The following is a 20,203-nucleotide window of genomic DNA, read 5'->3' as shown; positions in this document are numbered from 1 at the left end:
ATCTGTCTCTTCCATGTGAAGATATGAACAAGGGCACCCCCTGTTTTACTCCTTAGGGTGTTCCCAGTGAGCAGAACATCACTGATACATGGTTGCAACTCAATAAACATATGTTAACAGAAAACATTTGATCCTTGTAACTACTCATCAGGGCAGGGAAAGGAACACTGCACACATCTGTAAATGGGAAGGTTGCTCACTGGAACACAGTCTACACTGCATGCCCAGCACAATGTTGCCTTGATATTCTGGGTAACTGATTTCGCTAAGTCTCACATTGCAACCAATTTCTTCTCTAGCCCCCAAAACCAGAGGCTGCATATTGGGGGTCCTTGGGACAAATAGGAGGCCTATCTACATAGGTTTTTTGTTTGTCCCATTTGGTATTATTTTAACATATTGAATTAGCTGCGGGTACTTGAAAGTCAGTAGGTTCTATGTAAAATTGTGAACTTACAGACTATCCTGAAAACACACACACACACACACACACACACACACACACACACCCCAGATCTGGCAAAATTGGGCCTGAGGCCCCACTGGGAACCCCTGTGATGGATCAGAGCCATAGCACCCCTGTCCCCAGGCCCAGGCCCAAGCTCAAGCCCAGGCCTGTTTCCAAGGTTATTACTTGCTGGGCCACTGAAATGCATTTGAGTTTGCGACCCCTGCTGGAAAGCAACCAGAAAACATGCAACACAGAGGGGAAAAAAAACTAAAGAAAAAATGCCCACTGGGATCTATTTCCTTTACATTCCAGCTATTCCTTGGAAGAATAATGTATCCCTTTCTCTAGAACTCTCATGGTTCCACATAACTATTGACAAATTATGGCCCCTAAGTATTATTCTAATGGCCCAGAAAAGCTAGGCGCTTATTCCCTGTGGGTAGAGGAAGCCAAGAATGCCTCATGCCAGAGGCAGGCCTGGAGATGAATCGTGAGAGGCTGGGCGTCCGCTCGTGACAGCTCAGGCTACGCAGAGAGAAAGCAAGTTTACTTGGAGACCAATTACCTCCAGGGATTGATGAGAGGCTGCAGGGCCAGGCTTGGAAAATGAGAAGGATTAGGGAACCTAGGCACAAAGGAACATGCTAGGATCACGTCACAGACCTGCACCCCTGGGACACCCCGGACACCCCAGGACACCTTTGCGGCTGCACATGCCACTTGATTCATGACCCACGGTGGTCAGTAAGCACCCCACTGCCCTGTGTCCTTTAGCTCACCCCTCAAGGCTCCAGGTCCCAGGTGGGATCACCCACGGCGCCCTGGCTCGGGGCCTGAAGATACGGACAAGGAGAAGGAGTCCACGGCCACTGGAAAGTCTCTCCCGGAGAGGAAGGCTGTGCCCCCTGAATAAGAGCGCTCCTTGGTTGCTGGGCACCTTCCAGGGCGCAAAAGTCCCCCTGGGCTCGGAGGACTCTCGGTGGCGGGGGAGGGAGATGGCGAGCCAGCACAGGTGCGGAATGAGAACAGGCAGACCTGAACTTCAGTCTGGAACCCTTTGTACCTTCAGAACGTTCATTAACGTTTCTGATCTGCAGATTCCAAATCTTTAAAAATAGAAAGGATGCCATCTGCCTGCGCACAGCCCGGGGATGCCGTGAAGATGCAGTTCAAGCATCCATTCGTGATTTCAGAAATACTTATCAGACATCGATTAGATGCCCGGCACTTAGCTATGTGCTGGGGACAAACTCTGAACAACGCTGAAAAGGCCATGGAGAGCCAGTACTTTATGCCGATGACAGATTTAGATAAGGGAGGCCCAGGTCATCTCCCCAGGCTGGGCATGTGTCACTTTCCTCCAATGGATACACTCATCTGCAACTTTCCTTCTTTTCTGATGAATCAGTAGCAGGCCCCTTCCTCCAAAAATATGTTATCTTAAGACATTCGAAGTGCATTAAGCTAAAAAGAAAAAGAAAAAACAAACCTCTAAAACATTTCACTCTGATCCTAAAACCAAGAAAGTAATGGCCTGAGAAGCCTGGTGCTGGGGGGTTTCAGGTAGAGCGCTCACAAGGAGATCCTGGCACCTTGTGTGAAATCTTCTCCATCTAGACTACGTAATCCACACAGACACACGCAGACTACAGTGAGCACTGCAACAAACTGAATCAAGTTTGTAGTAAAGGCAAATAGCCCTGCACATTTAGAATCAGCACAACGCTCTTCACATGCATGATCTCACTTTCTCATAATAATCTGAGTTGCAGAGGAAGAATCCAAAGTTCTGAAGGAGGAAAAGCCATTTGCCAAGGATGTGGGGGAAACAAGTGGCCTCCAAATTCAGCTAGCACCCTGGCGTCACCCCACTGGGAAAGGGCAGCCATACTAGACAGCACTGGGCCATTATTGCGATTTGAAAGAAGATAGACTTACCCCAAAGTGATGGGGAGCAACCCAGGTCTTCCCCAATACCAGCCGGAAAGTTATGGCTTCTACAAGAGCTGGAAAGTTCCTGCCCCTCCCACCAGCAGCTAGAAAGCTGTAACTCCTCACTCCTCCAGGACTGTCTCTCAGGGAGGTTCCCTGGCAGAGAGGCACGGCCTGGAACCTGGTGCCTGGGCCATGACCCTGGATCCAGGCTCAGTTCCATCGGGACATCAACACATGTTACTGTCTTCCCTCCATCCCCCCTCCAAACTCCAGCCTCAACAGAGAGAACATGACTCAGTACTCCAGGCTGGCATGTGCCAGTCTGGGTGAACGCTGTGGTCTGGGAAAAGCAGGGGCGCTGATCGGGCCATTTCCCACCAGCCAGTCCATCTTCCTGGCCCCTTTCTAATCACCAGCACATTCTCATTCAAGACAAACATCCGCGTTACCGTTACCTTTTCTTTCAAGAGCTTGGGGGACTTTTCCAGCGAAAGAGTTTCTTCTTTTGGCAACAGAAGCACAAGCCCCAGCTAGACTGTGGAGCCCAAGCACAGGGTTCCCAGACACCTACACTGTGCAAAGCACTGCTTTATGCACAGGGCTGGAGGCTTCCTACCAGGCATGCCCACCGAGCCTAGAGCCTGGGGGTTTCCTGCTCCCATCCGCAAGCTCAAGGTACCACTTTCTCACCAGTTTTCCAAAACAGAAAGAAAATCTCCCATCTTAAAGTTACAGTGTCCTGTTCACCAGGCAGCCCAGAATAAATGCTCCAGAATCCTCAGGAAGGGACCCTCAGTCAAGCTACTGTTGTAATTCACTGCGCTTAGGGGTGCTTAGTCACAAAGTCCGCACCCTTGTCAAACTCCGCTGGCAGAGTTAGAGAGCCCTCCTGACTCCAAGAGAGGAGGCTCCTTTCAAAGTTGCTCTCGCTCTGCCTGGCGCTGGGGGAAACCTTACGTAACAGCGTGGTCCATTTCAAAGTGCTATTTCTGCCGTCCTAGGGGAGGAACACATGGCATCTAAGCCCTGGAAATACAAAGCATAACGCAGAAGCGTCCCTCTCCTGGAATTTCACTAGGTCAGGCGGATGGTGATTGTTCCCAACTGTTACTGAGAAAGCAGAAAGCAGAGTCAGCATTCCCGACGCAGAAAGATGGGCTTTACAAACGCAGGGAGGCAGGAGTTGGGGTGTCTCCCCTCCTTTTTTTAAAAAAAAAAAAATGGGATTCCTGAAATTAACCTTTGAGTGGAAGTTGGTCATTGGGTTTCAGCAAATTAAGGTGAGATTTGGCTGCAAAGCAAGAACTCACGAGTCAGATCGAGAGGAGCCTGCGTGCGCGCTGGCTGCTGCCACAGAAGCCCTGGAGGCACCGCGCCTGGGCGCAGGGGACGGGCTCCCCCGGCGGGCGAGCAGCGGGCGGCGCAGCGGAGCAGCGGTACCGGCTTCCCAGCGCTCCGGTGGCTGGAGGAGGAGCGGGTGCACTGTGCTCCTCCGTGATCCCTTGGCCGCTCCTGGCGGCTGCCCCCTGCAAGCCAGTGGACCGCTTCTGGGAGCGCAATTCAAAGTCAGTGGATTTGGACTCACCTCCCCAATCGCCCCCCTCCCCCTAAGCATCTTGGTGCAAGTACTGGATAAAAATAGCATGCGGATAAAGATGGGGGAGGAGCAAGACTCGCGCAAGGCGAGGCAAGGATGCGAGTGGTCGTGCAAAGTAGGGGGCCCGAGGAGGAGGGTTGCGCCCCCTCTCCGGATAGAGGGGCTCGCGGGTTCAAGGAGGTGCCTGGGAAGTCCATAAGGGGTAAGACATACAGCGCCAACCCAAACCGCGGCACCTAGCACACCCTGTGCCCGGCTGCTGATCCCGCCGCTTGCCCGATGGGCTCTCCCTTCTGTTCCCGGGCAGGTGGGGCCAGCAGGGGAGCAGCGCGGTGGGTCTCCAGGCTCCGGAGCGCACCTGGAGAAGTCAGCCTCCTCTCCTCCAGGGCGCCCATCCCTTGGAGCTGGGGCTCCGGCTCCCACCGCGGGTCGGCGCCCAGCCACCCCTCACCCTCATCCGCTGCCGCCACCCAAGTTGCTTGAAATAGAAACAGAGGCAGAAAGAAAGAAAAAAAAAAGAGGGGGATGTAAAAAGTAACAGGAAAAATCAAGATAGTGTATAATGGCCATTTGGAGAAAGAGGCTACTCACTCTCAGGCCTGCAGCCTCAATCTCCCCGCTCCCAAGCATCCCCGCCCCTCGGAGATGCCCCTTCTCGTTTCCACTCCAACCGGACAAGGTTTCCCCACCCCAGGTGCTCCCTCGACCTAAGGACTTTTTGCTGACTGTATCCGCGCCCCAATTCCCAGCTCGAGGGGTACCGGTCCGCTGCGCTGTCCTCTGGCGGCTTTCCCTGATGGTCCTAGGGAGCATGGGCTGCCAGGATGAAACCTCCCGCCCTGCGCTCTGCTAAGGCAAACACCATCCAATGCACGAATAGTCAGAAACCCGGAGACCTGCCAGCAAAGAATGAACTGTCCCTCCGGACTTGCAGAGCTGGGGGTGGGGGCCTCGGGGGGTAGGGCAGGAGGCGAGGAGGATGGAAAAACCCCGTCTCTCCTTCCTTGTCCCCCTACAGTCACTACACTTGCTCCAGCTCCGACTCACCGTGAGCCCTGAGCTGGCACTAAGTCCCGGACTCCAGGTCGGAGCACCTGGCGCGCCCGGTGTCTTGCCACTCACCTGAGCTGCGCTGCGGTCCAGCAGGTCCGGCCCCAGAAGTCGGCTCTCGGGCTGGGCCATGGGCAGTGCCGTCGAGCAGCGGTGGCCGGCGGAGCGAGGTTCAGGACACCCCGGGATAGGCAGGAGAGAAGGGGCGCGGGCACCCAGAGACACGGCTGGCTGTGGCGTCCTCTCGCTGTAGCCCGCGCGCCGGCGACTTTGCAGGCAGGAGGCTCGGAGCTGAGTCCCTCCGAGGGGAGGAGCAGGAGGAGGAGCAGGAGCAGGAGGAGGGGACGCGGGAGGCCGGGCCCTGGGGGAGAGTGCGTAGGGCAGAGGAAGATCGCGAGCGCCCACTGCTGCCAGGCGCGCTCTGGTGCTGCCCGAGTCCGGCCCGCTGGGTGCTGGGCTGTCCGCTCAGCGCTCGGTGCCTCGGGACCAGCCCCTGCGCTCGGTGTCGATCGGCAGGTATAGGAGGCATTGGCCCCGCCCCCATCCCCATGGAGCGAGGTTTATGGAGTTGCAGTCCCAGGGGGAGGGAACCAGCACCGCCGGGAGGGTGGGGCCGGTGGAGGGTGGCGTGACTGTGCCTTCGCTGCTAAACTGGCGTGTCGGGTTCACTCCCTCACCCTGCTGGGAAAGGGCAGGTCCGAACCCCGAGGCCACCTCTTCCCCACTCTCCAATCCCGCTGGGTCCCCGGGACCCGCGCCCCTTCCTAGTGGGCCTGCACCGCGTTTTCCCTGCCTGGTCGGTGACCCACCTTAGGCTCCGATTCTCCCTGCACCGCCTGGGAAGCAGAGGGAGACACCCTCTCCCGCTCACCGCGGGGCCTGGCTGGGACGCCCACCGCAAGGCTGCCTGAGCCAGGATCCTGGTGAGGAGCGGGCTCCCCAGCGCTCCTGCCGCCATTGAACACGCCCTCACCCTCCTCTCCCTCCGGTTCGGCGTGGGTTGGTAGGTGAGGATCTTCCAGGAGAGCTCAGAGAATTCAGCTCTGCCTGGCTAGTGCGCGGGATTGCAGCCTCAGCTCTGACATGGAGTAGGGTCTCCCTGGCCCTCCCCCGTTCCTGTAGGTGGGAGTTTTCTATGACAATGCCTAGCATTCAGTAGTTCACCTGCACAGGGAAGATTTCCAGGAGCTAGGGCTTGGGATCTCCTTGGAGAAGCCGGGCTGCCTGCTTACCCGCTTACCCAACACAAAGCAAGTCACTGCTCAGGCAGGTCATCAAACTTGTTTTTAAAAAATTCCAAAGAAAGATCAAAATACAACAGTATATTTTTTTAGATGAGATTCCATATCTGAAATAGTGGACAATAAATAGTTGGAAGAATTCAAATATGTCACTTGAGTTTTGAAAGTCTTTCATTAACTTTGCTTAGTTTAAAAAACACTCTCCCATCTAAGGCGTGGTTCCCATAGTGTTAGGTAGGAAGTTACCTGAGTAGCTGGGGTGGGGCCTGCCCTGGGGAGCTAGCAGCTATCAGACCAACATCGCCTCTATATGGGAGGCCCAGCACCCAGCAGGACACAAGTTCAGAGGAAAATGACATGACCTCCATGAGACCTTATGAAGGCCTTGGACTAATTATAATAAAATTTACATTGAGGTTTTGACACTCACTCACACCTTGTGGGTTTTTCCGTATGCATTATGGGTAAGGACACACGCAGAAGGAATATTGTGACAGAGCCTTTTCCTGTCAATCATCCCTGAATGCAAATCAAAGTCTCCACCCAGAAAATACCTCATTTAAACCATGTAAGCAGGAGTTAAAGGCCATTGACTCTCTCCACTGGCCCACCCCTTGCTTGGAATGCATCTCCCATAAATCCCACTTTGCTTTCATTTGTTTGGCCTTCACATCTTTTCTGCATTGATGAGAAGAACGAAGGTCCTAGCTGGTAACCCCAATCAGTAATATCTTTTTGGCTCTGCGACTCGGATTGCACAAATTATAAGTTCTCTGGCCACAAGGCTGGAGAAAGGGCTTCTTGTCCAGGATCAGGAGGGGGAAGCAGTAATTCTAGTTAAAAGGGGGTGACTGCCCACAAGCAGAAAACTAAAGTAAAATATGAGTGCAGGGCAATGAACTGGCACCAACGATATGAGGCACATCTTCCCTCCAGTCTGTGCAAGCAGACACTCTCAGGTGACTGGGCCTGAGGGTCCTCATGGAGGTATCGGAGGGTCTCCCTCGTGACCTGCCAGGGCCTCCAGAACACAACTGTAATTAAACTTGACCCTTCAGGGAATGCATATAACGTTTGGTCGCCCAGCACTCCGGGTCCTCACGGTTGTTTTAGATAGTCGGTGAGAGAAACTGAGGCAGGTCAGAGGATCCAGGATGAACATTAGGTTTCATGGCCTCTGGGCGCCTCCTCCAAAAGCAGCACACTCTGACCCACCACAATGATCCCCAAGAATTCTTCTCGCAGTCATGACTTCCCGCACCCACATTCTCAGTGTATAATCCTAGCACCCATGCGTGGCTACAATTTAATACACCTCACCTGCCCAACCGGGCTGCTTGACCTACACTCTGCTTGCCTCTTTGCTACTATTGTATTCAAGGACATTGTTGCATTTGTCAGTAGGTTCAAAACTGGACAGAACTTAGTTAGACAGGAATCACATTTTAGGACGGAAAATAGAATCTCCTCCTTACCTATGACGTTGTAGGGAACATCACTGGCCTAACTCTTTAAATTGGTACCTGATAACTGTGTCTTTTCAGGAAAGAATGGAGGATCTAATACTAAAGCTCTCCATCCGGCTACCTGGGAAACGGGACTCTTTTACTCTACCCTTACTAGACTGGCTGCCCTTTCAGAAAGCAAAGCAATGACCAGCATTTTCTGGCTGATAAAGACAAAGCCAGAAGCATCTGTGAGGCCAAGGCCAAGACTTATTTTGAAAAATAAAATTTTAGGGGTTGGTTTTAATGTCTTTGGCTACTTCTTTGAGCCAAGCTAATGTTGACATGCCACATATACAATCCTACATAATAAAGAGGTAAAATGCAAATTAACCCTCACAAGATGGTTGCCTATGACCAGGCCGGCAGGGGGGTTAGTGAGGGATGACCAAACAATTGATAGCAGGCTGCATGGGGCGACCAGGCTGGTGGGGGCTGGGGGCAGGCTTTGAGGGGCAACCAGGCCTGCAGGGGGGCAGTTAGGGGTGACCAGGCCAGTGTGTGTGGGGGTGCAGTTGGGGGTGACCAGGCAGGCAGAGAGGGGCAGTTGGGGGCAACCTGGCTGGCAGGGGGGCAGTTAGGGGTGATCAGGCCAGCGGGGGTGGGGGGGCAGTTAGGGGCGACCAGGCAGACAGGCAGGTGAGAGATTAGAAGCCAAGTGGTCCAGGACTGTGAGAGGGATGTCTGACTGCCGGTTTAGGATCAAGCCTAAACCGGCAGTTGGACATCCCCTGAGGGGTCCCAGATTGGAGAGGGTGCAGGCTGGGCTGAGGGAGATGCCCCCCCCCCCCCCCCGCATGAATTTCATACACTGGGCCTCTAGTCTATATAATAAAAGCCTAAGCGACCATTATGGAAGAACAACCAGAACGACTGTTCTCTATAATGCGCACTGCCCACCAGGGGGCAGATGATCAATGCAGGAGCTGACCCTGGTGATCAGTGTGCTCCCACAGGGGGATCGCTGCTCAGCCAGAAGCCAGGCTCAGCTGGGAGCACAGCAGCAGTAGCAGGAGCCTCTCCCACCTCTACAGCAGCACTAAGGAGCAGCGAACAGGCAGGCGGTAAGGAGCAAGGGGTCCAGAACTGCGAATTTCATGCACTGGGCCTCTAGTGTTATATAACACACACACATATATATGCATACATATGAATTTATATATACATATATGTGTGTATATGTATGAATTTTTTAAGGTCAACTTAAAGCCCCACTTTGAAAAGCCTTAGCATTTCAATTTACATTACTTTTAAAAAAAGTGCTTTTTCCCACATTCTATGAAGCTGTGTAAGACCATGTACGAGGTTGTGTGGGTCAAATGGTAGTCGAAGATAAGCCCTTGCCAATTACTGGTGTCCTTAAGCTCCTACCAGCAGCTAAGCCCAGTGAAGATCATGAGCTCTTCAAAATAAGGAGCTGCTTTGATGTCCTAAGTCGCTATGATTATTTTTTTCCATGAGAGTTCAAAGTGCTTTTGTGCTCAGAGTCTGAATCTCACAGTTCATTTGCCAGATGCAAAGGGAGGCGGGCCATGTGATTTGTACTCAGGGAGTCAAAGGCAGGTTAATGAATCTGCTTCGTTCCCCACTGCAAGTCCCAAAAAGGAACTAGAACCCAGGTCTCAGCCCTAAGTCTCTCTGGGAAGCTTCACTTGCAAGAAGTTACTCTGAGCAGATCTGGCAAGTGACAAGAATTTGAGGACTGAACTTTGAGCTTCTCTCATTTTTTCATTTCAGCCAACATTCATTGATCAAGGATCAATGGTCTTATGGTTTGATAAACAAGACAATTTTAATTGGCTCTTTTGTTCTTATTTAGTTTTATGTCTCTGCCAAGACACTTGTCATTTCTCCTAAACACCCTCCCTTGACCTCTTCTGGGCATGAGTTAGATTTCGTGACAGGCATTTACATATCACCAAAACTCAGCTCTGTTATAACATGAACATTGTATTTAAAATGTCTGCTTATAAGTACCTGGCGCTAACCAATTGAAATAAAAATGTCTGCTTAAAGATCTGTCTTCCCCACTAGATTAGAAGGGCTTTGAGTGTAGGCACCATAATTTAGTTATTGCTCCAAAATTTTGCATGATGTCTGAAACATAGTATACTCTCCAAAAAGGGGTCAGGCGTCTAAATGAATTTTCCTCCAGGAGTCATGGCTGGTGGTTTAGGTCAGACATAGTGGCAGTCAACTGGAAAAGGGGCCGTCACTCCTCAGTGTTTGGCCCAAGACCCTCTTCCTCAGTGTCATCAACTGGAAAATCAAAGGGTTTTAGTAGATGACCTCTAAGCTGCTTATATTCTAACATAGCAAAGTCTTTATTGAGCACCTAGAACATGGTCTACACTATGCCAGGTACTATGGAAAGTGAAGACATCACCACTGCCCTAAGGGAGCAGACAATTGCATCTCAAGGGGAAGCAAGATTAACACCCACAACCTATTACTGCCCAAACTCACTGACATCAGTTCAGTTGCAAATTGCATTCTGTGGAAAACAAAGGCGGAAAGGGTAAATTGGAAACAAAGCATCTGACCTAGGAGTTTGGTCAATCATCAGTCATTACACCAGCGGGCAGGTATTCAAGGCTTTTGTGCCAGGCACTGTGCAAGATGGATTACATGGGTTGCACGTTTTGTCCTTGCACCGACCTTCTTAGAAGGTGTGATTTCTTCATGTAGCAAAATGGAACACGGAAGTTTAAAGTCATGACGTCAGTGAGTGGGAGCAATTCCGGCACCATTGGAGGAGGCAATTTATCCAAGGTAGCTGCCTTTCCAGTGAAAACTAAACTCCTTGTTTAGTGCTCTCTGTAATTGAATGGCTTGCTTATGTTTTCTTTTTGGTTGTCATCTTTTCCCCTAGGCATGTGGTGGAAGAGGGAGGCCAGGAGAAGGGGAGGGGAGAAGGGAGAGGGAAGCGCTTGCTCTTTGGGGAGATGTCCGGGATCCACAGCCCCTCTGCCTGCCGGACTCCATGTGATTTCATCTGTAACTCCTGTGTGTGGGGCTCGCCTGGAAAGCCTTTCCTCCCATAATGGCCGTTTGAATCTTTCAGGTTAATAGCATGAATATTGAGCAGTCCAGTGGGATTCTTTATAAACAGAGGAAATTGGGATCAGGTTAAAAATCCAATTTTAATAAACTTTCCAAGTCCTGATTTAGATGGTGCACTAATGGCTCTTCCTGCTGAATCACCCGAAAAGTCAAGTGGGTTTTTAAAAGGCCCGTGTTGCATGGGAAGCTTGATGGGTATTGTCGAATGGTAATTGTGCTTCCCTGTCTTCATAGAAGAGATTGTGTGTAAAACTGATGGGAGCAGCTATGAAATGCTTCTGTACATCGAATGGGCTGTGTGGAGGGGAGGGCATTGGGTTTGAAAGATATTTTTCACTCCTTTGACCAAAACAAAGAGAGCATGATTACACTGCGTGAACGTGGTATCCTCAAATAACTCCCCTAATTTTATGGTGCTGAGGTTTAGAATTCTTTCTATTTCTTTTGATTTGCTAATTCCTAGAGCACTGGGCTTGTGAGGGGGAAAAAAAATGAGGGTCATATTCCCCAAACATGTGGTTTGTGAAGGATTGTGGTTCATCCCCACTCAGCTCACCCATCCCATGCCTCCTCCCACCAGCCCCGCCCTACTACCCCAATTCACCTGTATGTCTTTGAAAAGAATCCGGCCCTTTACAATTAATAGATTGTTTGATGTTTTTCTGAAAATGGGATTTTTCTCCCCATTATGACACCGACCTACTCCTGGCACATGTGGTTGCTGGGTGGAATTATAACCTTTCTCCTGTGGGACCTATCCTTCAACAAAATTGATAAGTTAACTAAAAATCACATATCATGACTGCATTGGTGTAAAGATGAAATATTATTCTTATTTCTTTAAATATTTTCTGAGACCTAGAAGCTCATTTTCCTTCTGATTTCAAAAGGAATTAAAATATTTTGGAGAGCCCCTGAAAGTACCTTGGGCCCCTCTGACATCTGATGGAGAGGTCGGCCCTGCGTAGATGAGACGTTACAGAGAATGAATGCTTCACTGACTCAGGTGAGGTGTGTATGATAAATGCAATTTCATAGCCATGTCTCATAGTCTGTTTCTTGTGTTGGATAAACAGCTCTAGACAACACATGGCTTTGATTTCTGATCACGTGTCTGACTTTGCCCCAAATTACACAGATCGGTGCTGTAAGAATTGCAATATTGCAGGCCCAAAGTGGCCCTGCTGAGCACGGGATGCCATTATGAGGAAATTGTGGCACACTCTTTGCTTCCAAGTTTGCTAGGAATAAAATGGGCTGATGCTTTGATGAGCAGGTCTTGATGCTTTTGTCTTTTAGTCTTTATTCAAGAATACTGGAAGGTTCACACTCTTTGGAGAGAGAGAGAGAGAAAGAGAGAGAGAGAGAGAGAGAGAGAGAGAGAGAGAGAGAGAGAGAGAGAAGGATTTTTCTCTCTCCAGCCACAGCCCCATCAGTTCCATTGAAACACTTACTGGGTGTGTCTTATATAGCAGCCCTGTGGTAGGTATATGGGCAAAGATTTATAAAAATAAATTGAATATATAAAATGATTTATTTTATTAATTTTAATAAAATGTAATCCCTTACCTGAAAGAGCTCACAGACATGCAAGAACAGAAAAATTACAATTCTGTCCAATAATCACTACGAACTCCTTGTCCTCTCTAAACTAGGAAGATCCAAGGAGCATTTGGACTGTGGTTCTCACACTCTCGTGTCTACCCTAAACTCTCAGCTTCAAGTGCATATGATTTTTCTAGCAGCTCTCTCCTCTTGGAGTCCCCACTGAAGTCCTCTGGGGTGTGGCCCTATCGTCCTTGAAAATCAACAGTATTCCCTTCCCCTTTCTAAGCCTTGGTTTCATTCCAGATTTAAAATAGAGCCAAAGCTCTGAGAACTCTCTCTTTCCCCATTTCTGATACATTTGTCTTATGAAAGGGTTTAAAATGACACCCATAGGAGCTACCTCTATATAGTGTTTTTTCCTTTATGGTAGTAATACCTATTTCACAGAATGCCTTGAAGCTCAGACAACATAGCTCTTAAATGAAAAAAAAAAATAGCATTTTATATTTAAAGTGATCAAGTTATTTATTGTAGCCCTAGCCGGTTTGGCTCAGCGGATAGAGCATCTACCTGTGCATGAAAAGGTCCTAGGTTTGATTCCTGGTCAGGGCACATGCCTGAGTTTCTGGCTCAATCCCCAGTAAGGACCATGCAGGAGGCAGCCGGTCAATGACTCTCCCTGATCATTGATGCTTCTGTCTCTCTCTTCCTCTCCCTTTCTCTCTGAAATCAATAAAAAAAATATATTAAAAATATTTATTGTAAATGTATGTAAAGATGGCTACAGTATTCTTCTGCTCCCAGTCCTCAGCGATGTGTGTGAAATCCAACTTTTCTTTGCATGGAGCTGAAGTGCACCGTTGTTCTGAATGGCATTATGAGTACACTGAATGTCCTCAGGCTTCCCGCTATTGATGGCATTTGGGTGTTTCCAACTTAGGACCTTCCCAAGTCATGCTTCTGTGAACACCCTGTGCACGTTTTTGGTGCACAGGTGCAGATGCTTACATTCGCTCTATACTTGGGGGTGGGATTGTTGCTTTCAGGACTTGCAAATGCCTCATATGAGTGGTTCATGCCGAAGTGTTTTCAGAAGAGGTTAAACCAGTACACTCTCACCAGTAGCATGGGAGTTTCCATCTCTCTGCTTCTTCCCCAGAACTTGGAAGCATTTCCTGTTTTGTTTTAGGCAGTCTGTTAAGTATGTAGCCTAAGTCATTTGGACTTTTGTGTGAATGAAGTTGAGCACATTTTCCTGTGTGTAAAGATTATTGGGTTATCCTCTTTCATGAAGTGCTTATTTATGTATTTTGCCTATTTTTGTATTGAGTTGTTTATCTTTTTGTTATTGATTAATAGAAGACCTTGACATATTGGGGCAAGTTCCTGTGCCTCTATATCCTATATAATAAAGAGCTAATATGCTAATTAGACCAAACAGCAGAATGACCATCCGGACATCCTTCCAGACGACCGTCCAGATGACCTTTTGGACAAAGCAGGAACTGTGAGGCCCAGCCAAGGCAGCCAGGGCTGTGAGGGCCAAGCCCCTTGCATGAATTTCGTGCATCGGGCCTGTAGTTCTTATATATAAAATGGGAAGAATAATAATGCCTATCCCACATAATGTTGTTATAAGGGTTATATGAGTCAATACATGTAAAACCTTAGAACTGTATGTGGCCCACAGTAAGGGCTCAATAAACATTTATGTGGTGTTTAGCCAAGATCACAGTGCTAGCAGGTTGTGGACTCTCAAGAGGTCTAACTTCCATCTACCAGACTTCATCTTGGACAAAGCAACTTTACCCTTCCAGAAGGACAGGAACTCACCGTAGCCACCCCTAATGGTGTCCAACCAGGGCCCTCGGGGTAGCTTTACAGAGAAATACTGCTGTGATTTTCTTATCACCTCACTACTTTTAAAGTAATAAACCTGTTCTTTTCCTCTGAGGAGATCAAGGTGGTGTCATTCAAATTGAAAATGACTGAAGAAGCATCCAGCTCACAGCCACTGCATGGAGCACTTGGCATTTGGCCTATTCATTCCCAAAGTTTTAACAGAATGATGTTGAACCAGTAGGTTAACAAAAACAAAACCTCTCTGAACTCAGATATAAAGTGCATTAAAAATTAAAGGATGTGCAATGTGATCAATGAAGTGTTTTAGGCTAAGTGTCCCTCTCTGCCCCATCCAACTTCCCTTGGTTCACCAGCCACGCTTAGGAAAACAGGGACCATTTTTCTTTTTCCCTGTTGGGAATTGCTTTGCTCCCCATGGCCAAGGCAGCAATGATTTCTTAAAAGCAAACAAATAAACTGTAATCAGCCAGCTTTTCTCCCTCCATGTGTGAAATTTTCACAAATACATTAAATAAACTCTCTTTTGAGGAGGGAAGCGTGAGGAGAACCATAATTTCCTCCTTTACAACCTCAAATGACAATCTTTCATTTATTATTCCTCAGGGAGAACAGCCACTAATATCGCCTTTCTAGGTCCCTTAATGAAATTCAGTTTCTTATATTCCTTTCTTGATTTACTCTCTTTCCTTCCTGGATTAACCTAGTCGTGCATCGTTGTAATTTCTCAACTGTTAAATTTCATTTGCCTCATTTAAATGTCTATAGAGTTCCCTTCCCCAGTGGAAAGTTGGTATATTTTTTCACTTCTCTCTTGAGGCAAGAAAACCGGCCCACTTAGATGAGAGCTAGCTAACTTACAGACCTTCACACTGAAATGTATTATCCCATTAATAAGTGTACAGGCATGGGCTCAACTATACACCTACTTTGTATGACAATTGTAAATTACACAACTGCAAACCTACTTTTGCTGACCACTGTATGTGTCAACAGTGATTTTACAAAGGATAATGGTTGGCCCAAGAGTGTAGAGAAAATGATCTTCCTTGAAGCCTCTTGAAAGAGTTACGTCTTTCACAAATCATGTCCTCTTAACTCCCACTCCCAGGGTATTGTAGGAAACTGTTATTTTCTGGTTATATGTTCTTGTTTCCCTGTAGGGGGTTATTCAGACTCACCTATCTCTGTATAGTGCCTCCCTGTGGCACCTCTCTGTCCATTGATGGGGTGGGTGTTATGACATGCTTCAGTCAATGAAATGTGAGCAGATAAACATTATCTGAGAGGAAACATTTTAAGGCCTAACAAATTTCCACCAGCTTTATTTCTCTTCTTCCATTTGAAGTTCCTTCATCCTGATTCCCAGGATGAGAATACACATGGAGCCACAAGAGCCGAGCAGTGGCCTCCTACTTGCCACATGAACAAGAAGCAAATGTCTGAGGCTTGACGCTCATTGGTACTTCCCATCTTTCATCGAAATTTCTTTGTTCACTTGTCTTGTTCAAGGGACCTTCCTAGAAGACAGGGATGCACCTTCTTTTATGAGTATCTGTCTAGACCAGTGCTTGGAAGGCAGTAGGAACTGATCAATGTTTGTTGAGTAACTAAATGACCCGATGAAGACCTCCAGTGATTAATATCTATCCTTCACTAAGGCAGCTCTGCCTACTGGGGGATTTTTGTCATCCTGAGCAGAAATCTGATCCTACCAGTCTTCCATTATGGGTATTGGTCCTGTTTCTTGGGCTCTCATAAAAACTCTAATACCTCATTTGTAAGACAGCTCTTTAGAGTTTTAAAATAATTCTACTACTCACTTCAGAAGTTTGCCTTTACAAATTAAATATTTCTGTCCTTAACGTTTTGTTACCTTCCATGGTTTTAGCCTCCTCCACCTCCTGGGGACTCTCCTTCAGAAGTGTTCTAATTTGCCCATGTCTCTTCTAGAATGTGGGATATGGAATTAGCTCCAGCCTCCATGTGGGGTCAGAGTACCACAAGTTAGAAAGGGTCATCTCCTCTGGACTAATCCTCTGTCTGGACTAATTACACTGAGTCTAACATAGCCTTCGCTATTTTTGGCAGCCACTTCTCAAGAATGACTCATATGCAGTCAACCAAATCCCTTAAGCCTTATTCACAAGCCTTTATTACCAAGCTCTGCCTCAACTTGTGCAATAAGTTTAGGGGCCTCCATTGCACATCCTAATACTTTTCCTTATTAAATTTTCCACCTCATTTCACTTGGTTCATTGGTCCTGTCTATTTTGGAAAGAAAGGCTTTATTTCTGGGAATGGTCATTCAACTACAAGCCAACAGACAGGAAAAACAACATTGTCCCATCAACACTGGCATGACTAGTGAGCCCCATTATCAGGTTCAGGAGCATGTACTTGACTGTATCACATACTATGGTGTCTTTGCTTCATTTCTCCAGAGGAACAGAAGAGTAGCATTGAGATCTAACACTAACAAGCATCTTTATTTATGGGTGACAGACTTGGCTCCCATGATCTCCACCACCTAGTATTCATGCCTTTGCTAATTCCCTTTACTTGAGTGTGGCTGTGTCCCCTAACTTGCTTCAATCTACTAGAATATGGCAAAGGTGGTAGGACAGGTGTGATTGCATGTGCATGGTTACATCACATGAGATTGTCGCATTGTTGGGTGAGGAGACTCTCCTTGCTGGCTGTGAAGAAGTCATGCATGTTGTGAGCTGCCCTACGGAGGAAAGCAAGGAACCAAGAGCAGCTTTTAAGTGACAGTCAGCAAGACACTGAGGTCCTCAGTCTTACAGCTTGCAAGAAGTGGATGCTGCCAACAGTCACATGGACCTGGAAGGGGTTCCTTCCTCAGTCAGACCTAAAAGTGAGGCTGCAGCCCTGGCCAACTCCTCGATTGCCACTTTCAGATGAGACTCTGAAGCAGAGAGCCCAACCAATTCAGGCCGGCCAGGACTCCTGATCCACAGACACGGTGGTACAAGAAATGTATGTTGTTGTAAGCAGCTAGGTTTGTTGCAAATTATTACTCAGAAATATGTAACTAATATTCCATGAAATCAGATGATAGAAACCAAATTCAGTTGGAATCCAATGACATCATGAAGCCCAGAAAACACACCCATTGTCTCTTCTTTGCAGGTTGGGTCAACTTATAGAACCTTAGATGACCCATGTACCACCCCACCAGAATGTTAAAAGACCACCTAATATCCCAATCTCAGACAATAGAGATTTATTTCCTAGTGTTTGTCCAGAATGACCTTCTGCCCATCTATCTCATTCAATGGTCCAGCTCTCTTCTTGCATTTTTGGATCCCTTGGTTCTGTACCCAGGCCTGAGTATTTTGTTCCTGCCCTCCCAGCCTCTGAACTTTGATACTCTATTGAATCAGGGTTCCAAGTCTTGATCTCTCCCACACTATCACTGGGAGGCATTTCCATCTTGGTTCTGTTATACCTGTATCTTCCAGGTCTGTTTCTACTAGACCACTTGCCAAAGGAGAAGCGTCTAATGTTCTTGGCCTTTTAATGGTGAAAAGCCTCCAGCCTATAATGTGACCTTCGACACAACAATAGATATTGGTGATGTTAGTGGGGTCACTTCAAGATTTTGTTATTTCCACTGGGGTTCTTTTCCACTTTGAACACCATCCTTGTCATTGCCACCATCACAATAAAATTCTGTGCACATCTTCACATGTAAAAAGAAACTTGTAAGTACCAGTAGCTAAGTCTTACATCACTTGCATACATGTACCAATGGACCACTGGTGAATGACCTCAGGCCACAGTTTATAGTTCCTGGGAAAGTGATAGAAGTCATAAGGCTTGCTTAAATCCTGCTTGTCATTCTGATGGCTCAGAGACTGGACACTGGCGCTGAGGGAGAAGCTGATGACTCGGCCTTTGTGTTTTGACCAGACAGGCTATTTTTACATGCAGCTGAGCTGCAGAGACAGAAAGGGCTCCTGGATTCCCTTAGTTCTAATGCACTTTAAATGCTATGTATTTATAGAGAGAGAGAACCCAGGAGCCCAGGTCCTGCTCACTGAGGCTTGTTCTTTAAAATCAAAAGGACCTTTGAGCTGGGGACATGGGTCTCCTCTTAGACTTGACCTTTCTGGTTCAGACAATTTCCCTTAATGTATTACTGCTGAGGCAAAACATATGCTACGAGCAACTTGAATCACACCCAGGGGAAGCCCTAGATTTATAGAGAGATCAGAAATAGAACTAAGCTAACGACTATTCAAACCCTGAATCTTATCAACAGAACAATAGAAACTCGGAAAGGTGGTATGCCTAGATCTAATTTATGCAGTGAACTAATGGCAGCATCTAGATTTGATTTCAGGCGAGGTAGCCATGCTTTCCTTTGAAAGTCCATAAAGAAATGAAAGGCCAGAGAAGATAGTCAATCACTCCAAATACTTGGAGGAGAGGTGACATAGAACAAAGGATGCTGGCCCTGAGAAAACAGGCATCAGAGCCAAAGATGGAAATTCTCTATCTCTGTCTAGACTCTGAGGAGTCTGGATAACTGGGATGAAAACAGTACCTGCTAAGCCCGGGGAGACCAGGATCTAGGAGGAGAAGTCAGGCATGGAATCTGTCTCCAGGGCCTCTGTGTCGAATGACAGCCTCTTAGTCCAAGTTTTGATATCATAGGACTGTTTATTTTCTTGTTTCTTCTCCTGAGCACTTAGTAAAAGGCCTATTGATTTCCACTATTTCTAATTCCAGCCTCACCTTGACTGTACAGTGGAGGAGTTAAAGGAAAGGTCTTTTCTGTCTGGGCCAGTGTGTGAATAAGATTACCACCCTGGGAGGCCACTGGATGGTGATGGTGGAAACCGGAGGGGGATGCAAAAAAAAAAAAAAAAAAAAAGAATCAGAGAAAATGAAGCCAGAGCCTCAGCATCAGCTGTTTCTTCCGCCAAGATAATCTGGTTCAAATGCCAACCTTGGAGGGACTCTTCAGCTATTTCTTTATCTATTTTTTATTGCAATCCATTTAGGACCTAGAATAAAGGCCTCCTCTGTCACCTTCTCCACAACTTGCCATCTACTTTCACATTCCCTCCTCTGCATCCCCATTGCCTTCAGTTGGGCAGAGACACTCATACTCATAAGTGGCCTTGAGTCAGTGTTAGCTGTAAATGGGCCGCCCATCCTTCCAGACGAGAATCTTTTTCAAGGCAGGGAGATTATCTCTCTTATTGCATCTCATCCCCCTTCTCTAGTTCCGACCCCAAGTAGCTGAAATAGGGACCTGAAGGCAGCAGATGGTAGGAATCAACAGTCTAACTGCCTCCTTGGCATCTCATTTAAAGTGTCTCTCAGATATTTCAGACATATGTTCAAAGTGGAATTCTTTATTATTCACTCTATGGTATAGAGACTGAATAGAGGTAATGTGTCATTGATATAGTCAACATTGGTCAAATGGAATTTTGTTATTTTTTAACTTAAAAATGAATGGAAATAGAAGTTCTAACATTTTTCCCCCTGAATCTCAATTGGCTCATCTTGGTTCCTCTCTAAAGAGGCCTTTCTTAAGCCCCCTTAAAAAAAGTGTTTGCATTTGCCAAAATCATAGATGATTGCCTTCTCTGGGCTAGTAGGAGTCTGATTCTTTTTTTTTTTTAATTCAGAAATGCAACAGAATTCCCAGGCTTCAAGGAGACTCGGACAATAAAATGTTTTTCTCCTTTATATCCAATGCAATGTTACATATCAGTTAGCTAATATTCACCTAATCCCTCCCCTCTGGGGATGAGGCTTTTAAAATTAGGTCCTGGCATACCTGGACACTGCCCAACAATTCCCATATCATTGTTTATGGGGAGAAAAACAAGATTTTACTGAAACCAGTGACTACATCAAAGTATTTGGGAGGCAAAAAAAAATGAATTTTAACAAGGGACATATATAACTA

The 20,203-nt window shown here is 47.3% G+C and overlaps 1 protein-coding gene across 4 annotated transcripts in view; it reads right to left on the bottom strand.

Moving 5' to 3' along the window:
* The window catches only part of HS3ST1 (heparan sulfate-glucosamine 3-sulfotransferase 1), a 30,865-nt gene extending 25,303 nt beyond the window's left edge, over positions 1-5,562 (bottom strand). For 2 of the 4 annotated variants that reach the window (XM_059675670.1, XM_059675697.1), the window contains exon 1: positions 5,106-5,562. The gene's annotated coding sequence lies outside the window, so the exon portion shown is untranslated. Of the gene's footprint in view, positions 1-5,030; positions 5,054-5,105 lie in introns of those variants that run through there. The other 2 variants (XM_059675659.1, XM_059675680.1) reach the window with 2 other exon arrangements.
* Positions 5,563-20,203: the final 14,641 nt, after the last annotated feature.

Source organism: Myotis daubentonii, chromosome 1 (assembly GCF_963259705.1).
Source record: "Myotis daubentonii chromosome 1, mMyoDau2.1, whole genome shotgun sequence".
Taxonomy (NCBI): Eukaryota; Metazoa; Chordata; class Mammalia; order Chiroptera; family Vespertilionidae; genus Myotis; species Myotis daubentonii.
This window is presented reverse-complemented; position numbering and strand designations above follow the sequence as displayed.